This window comes from Lithobates pipiens, unplaced genomic scaffold (assembly GCF_037356315.1).
Source record: "Lithobates pipiens isolate NorthernLeopardFrog02 unplaced genomic scaffold, aLitPip1_a1.2 Scaffold_19, whole genome shotgun sequence".
NCBI classification, from domain to species: Eukaryota; Metazoa; Chordata; class Amphibia; order Anura; family Ranidae; genus Lithobates; species Lithobates pipiens.
The window spans coordinates 110,126,614-110,146,508 of NW_027507764.1; the positions used below are offsets into that span (position 1 = coordinate 110,126,614).

Sequence of the window (19,895 nt, forward strand, 5' to 3'; positions counted from 1 at the left end):
GCACTGAAACCCAGTATAGTGAAGAAAAGAAGAAAAATTATTCTGGAATATATCTGGAAATGCATAAAAAAAAGCAACAAAAACGCACCAGATTGCATAAAAAAAGATGCATGCAGAAAAGCATCTGGAACAGATCTGGAGGACGTTTTTGTGGTGTGAATAGGCACTTTAAGGCTAAATCCACCTTGTCGAAATAAATAAATGGACATGTACAGTTGCAGGATAAAAAGTGTGCATTTATCTATTCTCCATAAGAGCCAGGCTCCTGCAGACTCTTCCTCCAGTTCCCTATTCATTGCAAGGACTGGACGTTTCAGTTTGGGACCTGGAAGTACTGTCAGTGGACTATGAGTCCCAAAGGGTGGAGCGAAACGCATTGGGGTGTGGCCTGGCTGGATGGGCCTGGGTCTGCTTCATGATGTTTATGGATCTTTTCCTTTGACAGTTTTGGAGACTTCATTTACAGAAAGATATTGATAAGATAGAGTCCAGAGAAGGTAACAAAAATGGTGAAAGGTCTGGAGGATAAAAGATTTTGAGAGCGATTTCAGGAATGTAATATGTACAGTCTGGAGGAAAGAAGGGAAAGGGGAGACATGATTTAAACCTTTAAGTACATCAAGGGGGCGAATAAGGTTCAGGAAGGCAGTTTTTTTTTCCATATGAAACCAAAATAAAGAACATTGAGACATGACCTCAAACTAACTGGAGGGAAGATCAAAATGTGGAAAGTATTATTTTACTGAAATGGTATTTATTTTTATTTTTTTTATTTTTTGATACGTATTTATTTCTGTTAATGTACATAGAAAAGTTGGATCCTTTCATTAGGCCATTTCCTCAGTTCCAGCAGGTGCATCTCCACACTTTGTGTTTCTGGTATAGATGACTTGGGCTCTGTGTTTGGACACCAACTTAATCAGACCATTGTAATTGTTGGTTATCCTCGCGCTACAATGGTTAAACAAAAGAGCTAATATGGTTGCAGCAAAACACCGACAGAGGTGCAAACCCTCCCCTCAGATTATGATAGTGATAAAAAATGGTGTTGCGCTCCACACAAAAACTAAATAAAATTCAATAATGGTGAGTAGATAATCGCATACAGGATCTAAAACACACCTATGCGATTAATACAGATCAATTGATTTAAACTATATCAATACCCTATATACATAAAATCAATATAAAGTGACCAGTATTCATGTAGTACACATATTCCTAGTAAAGTGCAAGTGAAAAAATAGGTAGCAAAGTCACAAATAGTAATGATAACAGTACAGACAGTGTACAATCCAAAATGTGTCTCAATCCATAAAGTGCATCCAAGTGAAACAAATATTAAAAAGTATATACGTAGAAAAAATGTATATAAAAGTAAAATTCAATAAATAAATAGACAAAAAAAGTAAAAATAGATGTAAAAACACAATCCAAAAAAAAAAATCCTTAAAGTGTCTCTATTTATAGAAAAAATAGCAATCCATATCAGGTCATGCAAATAAGTGAGTCCACACTGTGCTGTGTAATAGACTACAGTACAGACCAAAAGTTTGGACACACCTTCTCATTCAAAGAGTTTTCTTTATTTTCATGACTATGAAAATTGTACATTCACACTGAAGGCATCAAAACTATGAATTAACACATGTGGAATTATATACTGAACAAAAAAGTGTGAAACAACTGAAAATATGTCTTATATTCTAGGTTCTTCAAAGTAGTCACCTTTTGCTTTGATTACTGCTCCGCACACTCTTGGCATTCTGTTGATGAGCTTCAAAAGGTAGTCACCTGAAATGGCTTTCCAACAGTCTTGAAGGAGTTCCCAGAGATTCTTAGCACTCGTTGGCCCTTTTGCCTTCACTCTGCTGTCCAGCACACCCCAAACCATCTCGATTGGGTTCAGGTCCGGTGACTGTGGAGGCCAGGTCCTCTGGCGCAGCACCCCATCACTCTCCTTCTTGGTCAAATAGCCCTTACACAGCCTGGAGGTGTGTTTGGGGTCATTGTCCTATTTGAAAAATAAATGATGGTCCAAGTAAACGCAAACCGGATGGAATAGCATGCCGCTGCAAGATGCTGTGGTAGCCATGCTGGTTCAGTATGCCTTCAATTTTGAATAAATCTCCAACAGTGTCACCAGCAATGCACCCCCACACCATCACACCTCCTCTATGCTTCACGGTGGGAACCAGGCATGTAGAGTCCATCCGTTCACCTCTTCTGCGTCGCACAAAGACACGGTGGTTGGAACCAAAGATCTCAAACTTGTACTCATCAGACCAAAGCACAGATTTCCACTGGTCTAATGTCCATACCTTGTGTTCTTTAGCCCAAACAAGTCTCTTCTGCTTGTTGCCTGTCCTCAGCAGTGGTTTCCTAGCAGCTATTTTACTATGAAGGCCTGATTCACACAGTCTCCTCTTAACAGTTGTTCTAGAGATGTGTCTGCTGCTAGAACTCTGTATGGCATTGACCTGTTCTCTACTCTGAGCTGCTGTTAACCTGCGATTTCTGAGGCTGGTGACTCGGATGAACTTATCGTCCACAGCAGAGGTGACTCTTGGTCTTCCTTTCCTGGGGCGGTCGCCATGTGAGCCAGTTTCCTTGTAGTGTTTGATGTTTTTTGCCGCTGCACTTGGGGACACTTTCAAAGTTTTCCCAATTGTTCGGACTGATTGACCGTCATTTCTTAAAGTAATGATGGCCACTCGTTTTTCTTTACTTAGCTGCTTTTTTCTTGCCATAATACAAAGTCTAACAGTCTATTCAGTAGGACTATCAGCTGTGTACTGTATCCACCTCCTGCACAACACAACTGATGGTCCCAACCCCATTTATAAGGCTTGAAATCCCACTTATTAAACCTGACAGGGCATACCTGTGAAGTGAAAACCATTTCAGGTGACTACCTCTTGAAGCTCATCAACAGAATGCCAAGAGTGTGCGGATCAGTAATCAAAGCAAAGGGTGACTACTTTGAAGAACTTAGAATATAAGACAAATTTTCAGTTGTTTCACACTTTTTTGTTGAGTATATAATTCCACATGTGTTAATTCATAGTTTTGATGCCTTCAGTGTGAATCTACAATTTTCATAGTCATGAAAATAAAGAAAACTCTTTGAATGAGAAGGTGTGTCCAAACTTTTGGTCTGTACTGTAGTTCTGTGAACAAACCCGGGATAATTCCACCGGTGATCTCCCAAATCCTCAAGACAGGTGCTCGCACACTGAGTGCAGTGGGTACCTTACCTCACTGCTGTCAGTTAAACAGCAATACATTCCAATGGTTAAAGTGTATGTTCTCAGCTGGTATAGATACCCCAGGCAATCCCCTCTAGGTACTCAGCCATGGACCATAGATCACACCCGGAAAAAAGAGAAGGGGCTCCAATAGTGAAGTAATGTCAGACAGGTTTTTATTATTAGCTGTAATTTTCGCTATTAACTGTGCTACTAAATGTGAGTACCCAGGACTATGTCCTTTTTATAATAAAAACCTGTCTGACATTACTTCACTATTGGAGCCCCTTCTCTTTTTTCCGGGTGTGATCTATGGTCCATGGCTGAGTACCTAGAGGGGATTGCCTGGGGTATCTATACCAGCTGAGAACATACACTTTAACCATTGGAACGTATTGCTGTTTAACTGACAGCAGTGAGGTAAGGTACCCACTGCACTCAGTGTGCGAGCACCTGTCTTGAGGATTTGGGAGATCACCGGTGGAATTATCCCGGGTTTGTTCACAGAACTAGTCTATTACACAGCACAGTGTGGACTCACTTATTTGCATGACCTGATATGGATTGCTATTTTTTCTATAAATAGAGACACTTTAAGGATTTTTTTTTTTTGGATTGTGTTTTTACATCTATTTTTACTTTTTTTGTCTATTTATTTATTGAATTTTACTTTTATATAAATTTTTTCTACGTATATACTTTTTAATATTTGTTTCACTTGGATGCACTTTATGGATTGAGACACATTTTGGATCGTACACTGTCTGTACTGTTATCATTACTATTTGTGACTTTGCTACCTATTTTTTCACTTGCACTTTACTAGGAATATGTGTACTACTTGAATACTGGTCACTTTATATTGAATTTATGTATATAGGGTATTGATATAGTTTAAATCAATTGATCTGTATTAATCGCATAGGTGTGTTTTAGATCCTGTATGCGATTATCTACTCACCATTATTGAATTTAATTTAGTTTTTGTGTGGAGCGCAACACCATTTTTTATCACTATCTTAATCAGACAATTGTTGAGCAGCTCCTGGAGGGCAGCCCTGGCCAGTGAGCCTCTAATCTTCAGCCTCTCAGACACCACAGCTGGAGTAATAAGTTTGTAGTTGGGAACTTTTTTACACAGCTTGTCATAAGTGGCTTTGTCCAAGAGCACAAGATTGTTCAACTTGTCCCTCACTTTTCCTTTTGACCACTTCTTCTTTTTGGCCTTGCCTCCAGACTTATTGACTGGGTCCTGATCCTTCTTGGCAGACTTGCCAGCATCCTTCTTTTTCTTGTCGTCTTTAGGTGGCATGCTGCTGTTGTTGCAAAGATGTCGGACAGAAAGGACAAAAGGGTAGTTAATTCTTGGAATAAACTTCTATCAGAGTTCGCGAGACAGTCAACAGTAAATGGCTTCAAACATGATCTATACTCAGACAAAAAAAGGGGGAAAAAAATCAAGAACAATAAAAATAAATAAATACACTTAAAAATGGGCACACTCGATGGACTACTCAGTCTTTTTCCGACGTTCGTTTTCTATGGTATCTACCGCACTGGTGTTTCACTGAGAACTACAAGTCCTCCTGCTGTGATAGTAGATAGGACTTGTAGCTCATTCACTCCCAAATCTCTGCCCACACAGCCACACCGACAGCTGCTGTAGGGGGAATTGTTGGGGGGGGGGGGTGTTGAAGCCCTACACACTGTCCCAGAAGTGGGCCTTTGGGTTGTAATCTAGAGCAAAAAAATTACATTAGCCTTTAAAGCAGTATTAAATCCAAAAGCAAACATTTATATTACAGCTTATCAATTCTTAAATGTGTAGGCTGCCTTCCTTTTCTTTTTAATGTTTCTTTCCTTTATTTTTGTCTGTTGATCCAAATAGTAAGTCTATTATTTTGCAACTTCCTTTAACAGACCAACCTGCCCAGCAAAAGTGGCGGTGTTGAAGCAAACCATTTACCACTGACGGGGGGAGGGGCTTACAATTATCAGCTTTTATTCTTTTATGTAAAATCTTTATCCCAAAAGGAAGAAAAGGGTTTTCTCTGACTGCTTAGAAAGTGTTTGCTGGAGTTTGGCGTAGATTGTGAATCCCACCATCCTGAAGCAATTTTTGTTTTTTTTCTGACTTTATGGATGTTAGCTGGGCAGTCTGCCCTTCTGAGGAAGATCTCTGACACCTGACTCCTTGATTTCCTGCCGTATCTTAGGGGCTTGCCTGTTCTCCTTAGTGATGTAATAATTGTACCCTAATTGCTAGAGGAGAGAACCCCCAGAGAATGTGCCCTGTCCTCCAGGGGTCATAAATCCAACTTAACAGGGGAAGAAGTCTCAGGACCAATAGAAAAAGTGACCCTTCAGTATGGTAAGGCTGGCCATACACGGAGCAAATTTCTTTGGTTGCAGGAATGAAATACACTCGATTTCCCCCATTAACACAGACAGTGCTGACAGGGGAATCCCTCCTTCTGGGCAATTGTCTTCTCCTGACGGGGGAAGCCATCCCTGCTAGGAGAAGACCTTGAATATTGTTAGAGGCTATACGACCTGCTAGAGATAATCTCAAAGAGAATCTGGCAGGCTGGTTTTACCCAAGTTGTTTGATCGATCAACTTGGTACATTCAGCCTGCCCATTAATGGTTCGAATCTCAGCCAATTCGAACTGTGTATGGCTGGCCTAAGCCAAAAGCGGATCTTTTGTAAACTTCTTCAGAGTCCTTCAATAATGGTGCTGGGTGAAGCCAAGGTTGAGGTTGGTGGGGAAGCTTTTCCAATATATTAATTCTTGGGAAGAAATCTAGTACAGGCCATATATTCTATAAGTGATTTAAAAGAGTCAAAACCTAGAATTTGTAACTCCTCCCCCGTAAACCTTCAAAGGATCCAAAGAGTGGCTACCAGCATACCGGTTTTTGTCCTTCAAAGAGAAGTATGGGTTTGGAGGTTATGGTAGAATCATACGATGCTGCATCTGTCTCCCGGCGCCTCTTCACTGAGAACTGAGCCATTGAACACCACCAATGGCTCGGTTCTCTCAGCTCCCCGAGCAGAGAGCTGCTGACTGTCAATCAGCATCTCTCCTGCTCTGCTCCTCCAAGCTCACTGGAGCGATGAGCTGTAGAGAGGTGGGGAGTGGCCGTCTCAGATACTCGCTGAGAGACTGAGACAACCATCAGTCCAGGCACCTGGCGGATCCAGACTCCCAGAGTGGGGATGACGCCGTGCCTGTACTGATCTGTGTGACATTATCATAGAGCAATCTTCAGACCACTCTCTGCTGAAAACGGGTCACAGAAGTGAAAAATGAATTTCACTCCTGTGACCCATAGGAGAAGCCCAGCCAAACGAGTTCAGGCTGGACTTCTTCATTCAGAGCATATTTGTTCCTGTTCAGGAAGATAGATTTTCCAGGGATTTCATGTTGTCCTTGTGTTCCCAGGTGCAAAAACCTGAAGAAGCTGAACAGATTTCTACTTTACAAAAAGTTCAGGATGGAGAACATTGTCAGTCCGCATGTCCCTCCTCGAAATACGTTTTTATGATCATTCTTGACTTGCAAGACAGTTTTTTTTTTCATCTCAATAAAACCATTCACCTACTCAAAGTTGCAACAGTATTTCATAGGTTCTAGGAAATTTTTCTTCCATCCTTCTGTGTTGATCCTAATAACCTCCAAGAAGAAAGATTACACTCTGATTATTCGAGGATGTATTCTCAACTACCTAGAGGCTACCAAAGATTTGAAAAGATCTAGTCATCTGTTGGTCCTGTTTACAGCTGTAAAATGCAGGCTTCCAAAGTGACTATTGCTAGATGGATTAGGCAAGCTATCCTGTTTACAACTGGAATGTCCATCCTGCGCCCCCCCTACCTCCCCACACATCACATATATAGGCTATAGGCTACATTCACACTGGCAGTTCCTCCTGCAGCTCTCAGTAAGTAGGTGCAGCTGCTGGCTCTGTTTACTATAGTGAGAGGTCGGCGGCAGCCACACCTGTTGGCTCTCTGCACAGCTAGTGATTACCTATGGTGATCGCTGCTGGACGCACTTTTTCTGTGTCCAGCAGCAATCACCGCAGGTAATTGCTGACTGTGCAGAGAGCCGCAAATAGGTGCGGCCACCAGGGACCTATTATTAAAGTGAACGGGGCTGGCAGCTGCACCTACTCGCTGAGAGCTAACCTTATTGTTGTTTATCAAAATATCCCACTAGTTGTATGTTGCCCTCTCACTTTTATAATAAAAAATATTACAAAAAAAATTACGTTTTATTACTCAGGTACATTATCTATATCCGTAATCGTTAACTTGTGATCTGCCCAACGTTTTCTGCTCATCACCTTTTCTTATTGTTAGTGTATTTTATGTGTGGCCCTAAACAATTCCTCTTCTTCAATTGTGGTTCAGGAAGATCAAAACTAGGGATGCACCAATATCAATGCCGATACCAAGCATTTTCATGAGTACTCATGAAAATGCTTCCAATACCGGAAACGATACTTTGCATTGTGATTTGCATCCATGCAAAATGAATGGGAGCAAATCACACTGCCAAGAATCGCATTTGATTTGAACGAGAATGCAGCGCGATTCCTGTCCAAATTGCATGCAATTTCCCCCCCCCCCCCCACCGCTCCTGTGGGTGGGAACCCAGTAAAGAAAGCGAAGTGCCATGTAGTGCAGCAATAGGCCGTTTATGATATACCAACTCACATAGTAAATATATAGTCCAATCCATTTCTCCAAGTTCCCAGTTCGGCCAATGTTGGCAAAGCCAGGGCTGCTGGAGGTGCTTACAGGACTGGAGGAGGTGTCTGCCCCCAAATAGACATCACTTCCTCCCTATACCCACAGGAGTGCCAGAACTTCTCTTCCAGCCCTGTGAGCACCTCCAGCAGCCGTGGTTTGCTATCATTGGCAGGACGGGGACACTGCAGATATGGATTTGATTAGATATTTACTATGTGAGTTGTTATAACATAAACTGCCTATTGCTGCACCAAATGGCACTTCGCTTTCTTTACTGGGTTCACACACACAGAAGCGGTGGGGGAAATTGCAAACCATTTTGTATGGACATAAATCTTGGGCAAAGAAAGCAGGAGCTTCAGTGGAATAAAGGTGGCCAGAAGCAGGTGTACATTGAAATCTGAAGTCCTGATCTGCATACTTGTTCCTTGTCAGTGACTCAGAAAACAATGGAACCAGAGGATCTGAAATAAGTCACACCACTAGCATTTCTAAAGGCCTGTGTCTACGGACCTTGGGCTTGTGTTGTACAAATACAGCTCATTTGCAGCTGTATTGCACTTGCATTTGGTATCGGTTTGAGAGGCTTCTATGATCACTCTGTGTTTCAGGTCTGCACAGCTGCCATTGCTTTGTGTAACAAAATCTGGAAGCAGAGTGCGTCCTTGTTAGGAAAGACACAAATGCTCATGATTACTATAACACCCATATCCACTTTCCCAGTTTATGTAATTGTTTACATAAAATGGCCATAGTGGCCAAGCCTCTGAAAAAAAAAAACATTACCTGACCATTGTACCCACCTTTGCCAAGCTTCTCTGTCACTCTGTTTGAACCCTTATAAATTACCCAGTGACACTGCTTAAAGAGGGATTCCACCAAAAAAAAAATAGTAAAAGCCAGCAGCTATAAATACTACAGCTGCTGACTTTTAATAAATGGACACTCACCTGTCCCGGGTTCCAGTGATGCCGGCAGCCGAGGCCGATCGATCGCTCGGCTCTCGGCTGCTGTAGTCACCATTCTAGGTGAGGGAATCAGGAAGTGAAGCGAATCGGCTTCACTTCCCGGTTCCCTACTGCGCATGCGCGAGCCGCGCCGCGCAATAGGAAATCTCCGCGCTGTCACTGGGACCCGTGTGTGTCCCAGCAGACAGCGCGGCAGGGCAGGAAATGGCGTAGACTCCCACGGGAGTCTATGCCCGGAAGTGGGTGAAAATACCTGTCTTTGACAGGTATCTCCACCCCCTCCCCCCTGAAAGGTGTCAATTGTGACACCGGAGGGGGGGGGAGGGATCCGATCAGCGGAGGTTCCACTTTAGGGTGGAATCCCGCTTTAAGGCTAGGTTCACACTGCTGCTGGATGCGGCTCACAGCAGGGGGTCCGATGCGTCCCTGTTCTCCATTTCAGGGATGAATCGGGGCTGAATTGTTGGTTGAATTCGACTCTGAAACTGAGCCAAAGACTCACAGGTCCCCTGTGCAAGCTGCTCTGCAAGTGCCCTGAAGATATGTGAACCGATTCCATAGAGAGCCGGTCACAATCTCCTGTCATGCAAATTGAGTGTGGGGAAATCCACATCCAATTCACAGGGGATTTGCCTTTCCTTGTATATCTTTCCTATAACTTCATGTTGTGTCTATTGGACAGAAATTGAAGGGGAATCTCCCCTATGGGACACCAAAAATATTGGTTTTAACCATTCCTTTCCCAGTTCTTAAAGGGAACCCCCTCTTCTGTATATAAAAGTGCCACCATAGCTTGAATCAATATGCTAAAATAAATAGATAGATTTTCTAATTCTCCTTTCCATCCCCTACTGTAATACTGTGCTGCTATCTTGAAAGCAGACATCATCAGTGGCCAACTTCCTCCACATTTTCTGTTTTGGCCCACACATGAATTCAGCACCAAATCTTGGGTAGATCTCCAGAAGAAAAATGAACCCCCAGATCTCGCAGGATTCTTAATACTGGATTGGCACTTCCAGGTGCAGCTATGAAGTCTTATCTATGCCGTCAGTGCCTCAGGAAACCAGGAAGTGCAACAATGTAAATATAAAAATAAAGCTTTAGTAATCAGCATGCAGAGCTGCATACAGCAGGGCTTTTTGGGTTTCGGTGGAATGGTCCAATTTCATTGAAAGAGTATTTCCACTTTTGTTAAGAAAAAAAAAATCCCCTCTAGGTGATCAATGTGCATTGCAAGGATCTTAACACCACTTTTTTCCAGAGTCCCACCTGTTTGTGCTCTGAAGAAAAAGCTATTTGTTGTCTGCAGACTGAATCTGAATGAAAGTAAATTTTTCATTATTAAAGCAGAACTTCACTGAAAGACAGAAGTTCCACTCCCCCCCCCTCTTCTACTTATGGAGCAACATTTTATTTTTTGGGGAGCAGTGAATACCTACTTTTGACAGCTACCCTCTCCCCACATCTGCTGCAATCCCCTAGGCGATTCCCCCAGAAATTGGCTCGTGTATGTGCACTGGGGAGCCAGCTGAGAAGCTGCAAGGCTTCACAGTCAGCGGCTGTGCTGCCACACGAAGAGCAATTTAGAACCCACCAAAGTGAACACAGATCTCTGGACATGTAAGTGTCTGATTCTTAGGTCAGCAGCTACAGTATTTGTAGCAACGGACATTTTATATTTTTTAAAGTGACAGGAGAATCACTTTAATCAGCTGATGCACTTGCATTGTTCTAATAAGGAACATGCTGGGTCTGCATCCCTTTAGAAATGATCAAACCTCAGAGTATCTCACCAAAAATTAAATTTTTGATGAAGAGGATACCTAAAATCTGACTTGTATCTTAATGCAGACTTCTGGGGAAATCAGTGAGCCAATCACGCAAGCAGGGCACCCCCAAGTAATTTCTGGGGGTGTTCTGAACACCAAGTGTGTACGAAATCCCTCCAGGCTGCCATATTACATTAAAATCTACAGAAGATGACAACCCTGAAGATTGAAAAGAAAAGGAAGTTTTTTTTAATAACATTAATTTACAGTATGGCTTTGTAGCAATCGTATATATTGTTTTTTTTTTTTTTTATATTTGCTATTTTTTATGCCACAAAAGTGAATTTGCCCTTTAATTGTGTTTTTGCCATTGGGGCCCTTTTACATGGACAGACTGATAGAGTCCACCTGTCAGTTTTTCAGACGGACCCTTCAGTCTCCTCTGTGGAGAGGCGTGTGTCAACGGACATCCAATCCGATTCTATCTGCTAAAAACAGACAGATGGAGATCTGTTCCCAATTCGCAGATCGGATGGCAGTCGGGTGTAAACAGACAGGCGGTCCGTTTATATCCAACTGCCAATGGAGGAGAGCAGTCTGTGTCCACTCTGCATAAATGGAATGGACCGGCCATCCTGCTTAGCGGGGATCAGCAGACAGGTTTACCGATGAACAAGCGTCCTCCAACTGAGCCCATCATGAGTGTAAGGGGCCTTAGATATAATTCCGGTGCAACTGTGAATAAATAAGCTGTAAAGGTTTTTTGAACATGTTGCCTTTTTTACAAATATATGTGCTTCCTTTGCAGTTTAATAAGTACACATGGTTTTGAAGTCAAGTGTATTTGTTATTGATTAACCTAATGCAGTCTCATCTCAGCCTTTGCTGTAACACAGTTTGGAGCTGCAGAGGATGTAAACATTGCAACAGCCCCATACAGGTTGGACAGTTGGAACAGGAATCTGCGCTGCGAACAGGAATACATTTATATTTCTAGTTTGGCAGCATGTCAGCTGCCCGGTGAATGCTTGCATCTTTTATCTAAAGGCCAGTTATCTTTTAATGTAAAATTCAAGAGCTGCATACTTTGACTACTATACTGTAAAAAAAAGTTCAGAATATAGGTGCCAGCTGTACTTTTTTGGGGGATTTGTCCAGCCTTATATTTACAGATGTAGTAAATGTTGGCTTAAAGCCTCTTTCCAGGCAGTATAAAAGTCTAGGGCTGGGTTGGTTAACGTGTTTGTAAACAATTGCCTTGTAAAACAATCCATTCATTTTAAAATAGAAATAAAAGGCAAAACATTTTTGCATAGATATAAAAAAATAAAATAAAAAAAAGTGATCACATTCCCTGTGTTCTCAGCTGCATAAGAGCTGGGGAGAAGAGAAGCAACAGCAGCAGCACACTGAGCTTCTCAGTGAATGGCTGTGCAGTAGGGGGTGTGTCAAGACAAATCTTGTCATTGGAGGAGAGCACACTGAGTTCAGGCAGGACTGGGAGGAACAGCAAGGATTTCACATAAAGTAAGCAATACAAAGAGAATAGGATACAGTGCATCTGGAAAGTATTCACATTGCTTCACTTTTTTCCACATTTTGTAAAATGGATTCAATTCATTATTTTCCTCAAAATTCTGCAAACCATAACCCATAATGACAACGTGAAAGAAGTATGTTTGAATTGTTTGAAAATGTATTAAAAAAAAGAAAACGAACAAATTAAATGTACATAAGTATTCACAGCCTTAAAGCGGGAGTCCACCGGGACTCCGCGTTTTTTTTTTTTTTTTTTTTTTTTTTAAAAGCCAGCAGCTACAAATACTGCAGCTGCTGACTTTTAAATAGTGACACTTACCTGTCCAGCGCGCCCGCGATGTCGGCACCCGAAGCCGATCGCTCGCTCGGCTGCCGGGTCCCGCCGCCATCTTGGGTATGGGAATCAGGAAATGGAGCCTTTCGGCTTCATTTCCCGGTTCCCTACTGCGCATGCGCGAGCCGCGCGGCGCAATCCGGACGGTCCCCGCTGCCTCTGGGAGCTGTGTGTTTCCCAGCAGGCAGCGGGGCACTTGCTGAAGGGGGCGGGCGCTTGCGGAACGGGGGCGTAACCTACGCTCGTTCCGCAGAGAGCTAGCCCGGAAGTGGGTGCAGTTACCTGGATTATCCAGGTAACTGCACCCCCCTCCCCCCTGAAAGGTGCCGATTGTGGCGCCGGAGGGGGGGGGGATTCCGATGAGCGGAGGTCCATTTTAGGGTGGACCTCCGCTTTAACTTCTGCCTCTAGCTGTTCCTTTCCCTTGTCTTCCCCCTCACATTGCCCTTTATTTCCCCCTTGGTGTACAGTAATTTTATTTCATGTTGAAGTAATTGTGTTAAGATTTGCCTATAGCTATGCTGCTTTTACCTGCCTTTTCTGGAATGATACTGAATTTTGTTGTTTACCATATGACTTAATGTATATTGCTATGATACCATGTCACCTGGTTATTGTTTTTTCTGATCATCTGAGTTGTTTCTTATATTCTGTTGCACTTGACTCCAATAAAGCAATTCTAATTGTTAAAAAGTATTTACAGTCTTTGCCATGACACTCAAAATTTAGCTCAGGTGCATCCTGTCTCCACTGATCATCCCTGAGATGTTTCTACAACTTGATTGGAGTCCACCTGTGGTAAATTCAGTCGACTGAACCTGATTTGAAAAGGCACACACCTGTTTAAATAAGGGCTCACAGTTAACAGTGCATATCAGAGCACAAACCAAGTCTTGAAGTCCAAGGAATCATCTGTAGACCTCCGGGGCAGGATTGTATCGAGGAACAGATCTGGGGAAAGGGTACAGAAAATTTTCTGCAGGTCCCAATGAGCACATTGGCCTCCATAATTCATAAATGGAAGACGTTTGGAACCACCAGGACTCTTCCTAGGGCAGGCCAGCCAGCCAAACAGTGATTGGGGGAGAAGGGTCAGGGAGGTGACCCAGAACCCGATGGTCACTCTGACAGAGCTACAGCGTTTCTCTGTTGAGATAGGAGTACTTTCCAGAAGAACAGCCATCTCTGCAGCACTCCAGCAGTCAGGCCAGTATAGTAGAGTGACCAGACGGAAGTCAATCCTCAGTAAAAGGCACATGACAGCCAGCCTGGAATTTGCCAAAAGGTACCTGAAGGACACTCGGACCATGAGAAACAAAATTCTCTAAACTAAAGATTGAACTCTTTGGCCTGAATGACAAGCTTCATGTCTGGAAGAAACCAGGCACCACTCATCACCTGGCCAATACCATCCCTACAGTGAAGCATGGTGGTGGCAGAATCATGCTGTGGGTATTTTTTTCAAGGCCAGGAACTAGGAAACTGGTCAGGATCGAGGGAAAGATGAATGCAGCAATGTACAGACATCCTTGATTAAAAACTGCTCCAGAGCGCTCTGGACCTCAGACTGGGGCGAAGGTTCATCTTACAACAGGACAGCAACCCTAAGCACATAGCCAAGGTGACAAAGGAGTGGCTACGGGACAACTTTCTGAATGTCCTTGAGTAGCCCAGACTTGAGCCCAATTGAGCATCTCTGTAGAATCTGAAAATGGCTGTGCACCGACACTCCCCATCCAACCTAATGGAGCTTGAGAGGTCCTCCAAAGAAGAATGGGAGAAACTGCCCAAAATAGGTGTGCAAAACTTGTTGCATCATTCTCCAAAAAGACTTGAGGCTGTAATGGGTGCCAAAGGTGCTTCAACAAAGTATTGAGCAAAGGCTATAAATACTTATGTTATGTGATTTATTTTTTTTAAATAAATTTGCAAAGATTTCAAACTAATTTCTTTCACATTGTCATTATGGGGTATTTGTAGAATTTTCATCCCCCGAAGCCTCTAGTCTGGCCAGTGATCGTGTCAAGTACAATGCAGGACCAACAGTCCTGAATTGTAGTTGAGGATGATGCCAACAACCTAGGGTGCCGTAGAGAAGAAAAGGGCTCTGGAAGAGTCAAGAGTAAAGCCTCATACACACGGTCGGACTTTGTACAAACTTTTCCGTGGACTTTTGTACAAAGGGCGTGGTCCACAAGTTTGTATTGCATACACACGGTCGAACTTTTTGACAACAAACACGAACGTAGTGACGTCACAACGTACTGACGCCACTTCAAAAGAGGACTTCAATGACTCCAGCGCCACCTTTGGTCAACTTCTGTATTGTAGTCTGATCTTTTGCATTGGTTCTGAGCATGCGTGTTTGTACCTTGTACAAAAGTCCGATGCTTTTGCGTACACACGGTCGGACTTTGCTCCATCGGACTTTTGTTGCCAGAAAGTTTGTCCGTTCACACAGCCAACAAAAGTCCGATGAAAACAGAAAAAGTTTGTCCAATGGAGCGTACACACAGTCGGATGTTGCTCCAAAACAGCTAATTTGCATGTTTGTTGTCAAAAAGTCCGACCGTGTGTACGGGCCTTTAGGCAAGTATAACAGCCTTTACCTCTACCACTAAGACTAAATTAGCAATTTAATCTTTGCAGTGTTGGGGGACCCACTGCAAGGGTGTTTTTTTTCTGAATCCTGAAGTTTTATGTTTAACACAAAAATAGAGGTGTTCCTTGTCAGTTATTTGGAAGCAGATACTGAAGTACATTGAAAGGCTCCTGTGTCTAAACGGTTCTAAAATTCAGTTACTATGTGATTTATTAACCTCAAAAATAAACTTCTTGTTTCACCTTCTTTGAGTTAGACAAATTCTCCTCTTATTGTGTCTCAGACACTCCCCCACTTCCAGAGGCTGCAGCACACAGTGGGAGGGTTTCAGCAACAGAGGTAGTGCTGTCAATCCAGAAAGCAACAGGCAGGACTAGTCGTGATTTACAATCAACAGTGGATTGTCTCACCATCACAGGAAGGTGCATGCAATAAACTGTACCTTGTTTCTACATAAATTCCAGAAGTGATTAGAAAAAAATATTGGTGAATTACAAAGATAAAATATAAATCTTAATCTTTTTCATAAATAAAATAAATAAATAAAAATGCTGGCTCTGTTAAAGGTTGTGTCAGGACCGGGATCTGCACCTACGACCACTGCTGCATCTGTCAGTAGATGTTCTTTCTGAGCCACCTGAGATACTGGACAGCTCTTTGTCAGAATTCTTGGATAAACATATGTCCTGTCTTGTTTCTGGTGAACCTTGACCTCCTTTCTCCTCCCATGAACTTCCTATTTAAGCCACGCCTTTGCACTTCCTGTTTGCCAGGTTATTGTGCTATTTAGCCAAAATCATGCTCCTTTCGGTCCTGCTGCCATCCATATCTTTACTGTCACACCTTACTGACCTTGGTTTGTTCCTTTACTACACTTCCACTTGATCTCAACCTACAAAAAAATAAAAACCTTGCAAGGCAATGGCATAATATGCTAGTATGCATTGCATACCAGCACATTATGAAATACTCACTTTGGAACAAAGCCCTCCAGCACTGTAAGGTCACTGCTGAGAGGGCTGACATGTTCCCCCTGTCTTTCTTCTGAGTTTGCGGGCTCCGGCGCTGTGATTGGCCAGGGGCCACGATGACTGCATGCTTCATGCAAGGTGCATATCTCCTAACTGTGCACTTTTAGGAGATATTCATTTTACCTACAGGTAAGTCTCATTATAGGCTTACCTGTAGGTGAAAATTACTAAGTGAGGTTTACAACAAATTTAATGACTACACTTCTTCTTATCCCTACCTTCTACATGTGCTACGGGACCCCGGCCTTCTTGCCTCCTGGTGGGGCTATCCTGAACACTGCGACCTGGTACTAACATGCAGTGAAACCCATTCCCACCATCAGAAGCTCTAGTGATTACCGGCTAGTGCTTAGACCCTGCACCTTGGGTGAGCCTGCGTTGGTTGCAACCTCTCAACTGCTATAGCTACTGTTCTCAGACCCCTGATTGTGACCGGTTGCCTGCGAGTGCAAGATTTTAAAGCTGAAAATTTGTCCTACTTAGTATTGGTGCTTCATACCTTACAGCCATATGCTTGTTGTTTTATCACTGAGAAATCTGGTGTGAATTATTTGAGCTATGGCTTCATTTCTTGTGACATCCGTGTTACAAGACCAGTGACCGCTATGCATTGTATCCCCCTAGCCACCAGTCTTGTCCCTGCCCTGCTGTAATTCTTTTGAAGTAAGTGGTGACATAATTACAGTATGTCGCTGCTCGCTTTAGTGGGCGGACCTAGGAGTCTGAGACCCAGGCCTAATTGCCTACTAAGGCATCATTTGATTGACATTACAGGAGTCTCCTGGTCTGTCACAGCTCTCCATGGAGAGTACACAGAAGGCAAAGAGACACAGCTGGAGGTTCACAGGTGACCGAGCAGGCTCTGTCTGTCCAATAATTACGTAAAAAATGTACCTGTCCTCAATCGCGCACATTCATTACAATTCCCACTGTATGATGGGAATTGTGGTTTCTCATAGGTGCAGTGTGAGAAAGCAGGATGTGATGTTCATGCCTGGATTTGCACCTCCTCCCAGAGCTTACTGAAATTGTTATTTTATGAATTGGAAAAATGACCTCACAGATATTGAAGTGTATTTTGAGGTTTATAAACATAGCTTCTCAATGTAGAGATGCAACGACATTTCAGCGGCCGAAACATTTCAGTCGATAAAAGACAAGGTGCCGATAATGGCACCGAAACGCATAGCATTTTTGTTACAATTTTACTGCAATTTTGAGCTGATTTTACCATGATTTACTGTGCTTATGGTATGTTTTTTTTCATAGGTCATGTGACTCAAAAACGTAACAGGGGTGTGTTAATGATTTCAATGCATTTGAACAGGGAGATGCGTTTTTTTGCGCTTTTTTTTTAATTGAACAAAAATGTGTGAAGACATACATAGATTTTAAAAGGATACACTTTTCTTGAGCTTTTCTTGCGCTAAAGGTGCCAATAATGGCCGACAATAAGTTCATATTCATTAAAATTTGTGATGTTGATTAAAAAGTCAAAATATAATAACATTTTTCATATATATATATATATATATATATATATATATATATATATATATATATATATATATATATATATATATATATATTCATATATATATATATATATTCATATATATATATATTCATATATATATATATATATATATATATATATTCATATATATATATATATATATATATATATATATTCATATATATATATATATATATATTCATACATATATATATATATATATATATATATATATATATATATATATATATATATATATAAAATTTATTATTATTATATATATATATATATTTTTTTTTCGGTTTCTGTTTTCGGCACCAAATCTTCCATTCGGTGCACCTCTACCTAAATGTTTAGTGTTTTAGATTGGTTAGTGTACAGATTGCTCTATTATTATTATTATTATTATATATTTTTTGCATCCCAAAGTTCAGCTTTAATAAAATAAAGAGGCTTATACAGAAACCCACAGACACTTTTTTTTTTTTTTTTTTTTTACAGAATATTAGAAAACGTGCCCAAATCATCCTGTTTTTTAAAAAAGTCTGGGATTCTATATTTGGCAAAAACATGACAGGTGTAAGTGCTCATACAAAAGTTTATACAAAACTCAGCTGGGTTCTGCTGTCCAATAAGGCATTTTAATTTGTGGTAGGTGATAAGAGCTCTAATAAACGTCCCATAACGTACTGTCATCTTTTACCAATGCAGCATATAAACCCTAACAAAACACCAACCTCATGGGGGCTCTTTAATCAGAGAGAGAGCAGGCTGAGGTTGACCCTTTGCTCTCATGCGGCTCTACAAAGAGATTGCGTGAATTGTCTGTTCTTGATTGTGATAGCATCATGTGTCTTTATTTTGTACAGTCTGAAAATGTATCAGTAAATTGTAACTACTCTCAGTAGATACATGTATAAGGCATTGTAGGTTAGCTCACACTTTCTTTTCTTCTTCTTTTTTTTTATTTTTTTTTTTATGGACAACAATATTTTTTCTCTGCCTAATGAAATTGGGATTTTACAAGCTCCATACCAGAAATTATAGCTACATAAGGACAGAAAACCACAATGGCCTGCGTTAAAGCAAACATGCAGCAGACCCTGTCAAACTTTCAGGTCCCAATGAGACTGGATGTCAAGTTACTATAGAATTTGATGAGGGGCGTCATTTAGGATGTACAAATAGCATGAATGCCTCAAAGGGGAAATCCACATTGTTTTAAAACAATGGAAAATTGTCAAAGCTATTTCTTTGTAGTATATGTTTCTAACCACTTCACCCCTCCCACATGTATAGATGAGAAGAATTTTGACATTTCTGCTATGGACCTGTTTAACCAGCGATAACTTTGTCATTGTTTTAACCGATTCAGCCCCGGAGAATGTTACCCCCTTCCTGACCAGAGCATGTTTTGCGATTCGGCACTGCGTCCCTTTAACTGACAATTGCGACGTTGCACCCAAACAAAATTGACGTCCTTTTTTTCCCCACAAGTAGCGCTTTCTTTTGGTGGTATTTGATCACCTCTGCGGTTTTTATTTTTTGCACTATAAACAAAAAAAGTGACAATTTAGAAAATAAAATGTTTTACTTTGTATAACCACTTCCCAACCAGCGCACGACGATGTACGTCGACAGAATGGCACGGGCAGGCATATTGGCGTACAGGTACGTCCAATATTCAATGTTGCCCTGCCATTGGGAGCGCGCCGCCGGCACCGCGCTCCCGCGCTGGTCGGGACCCCAGTGAGTCCGGTTGCGGGACCCACGGACTCGATCGCCGCGGGCATCCCCGCGATCGTCTCACGGAGCGGCCGAATGGAGGAAATGCCGAGTAAACAGCATTTCTCCATTCTGCCTAGCAACTAGTGACGCTGATCTCTGCTCCATGTGATTGGAGCAGAGATCAGTGTTCACTAAATGAAAGCCCAACCCCCCCACAGTTAGTAACACGCCCCTAGGAACACTTAACCCCTACACTGCCACCCACTGGTTAACCCCTTCACTGCCAGTGTCATTTACACAGGAATCACTGCATTTATATAGCAGTGATTACTGTATAAATGACAATGGTCCCAAAAATGTGTCAAAAATGTCCGATGGGTCCCCCACAATGTCGCAGT

General features: G+C 42.0%; 1 protein-coding gene and 1 pseudogene across 1 annotated transcript in view; one reads left to right on the top strand and one right to left on the bottom strand.

The window, feature by feature from the left end:
• The window catches only part of CNPY1 (canopy FGF signaling regulator 1), a 217,620-nt gene that overhangs the window by 2,539 nt on the left and 195,186 nt on the right, over positions 1-19,895 (top strand). The window lies entirely within an intron of this gene.
• On the bottom strand, positions 4,198-4,560 carry LOC143998023 (small ribosomal subunit protein eS25 pseudogene; annotated as a pseudogene).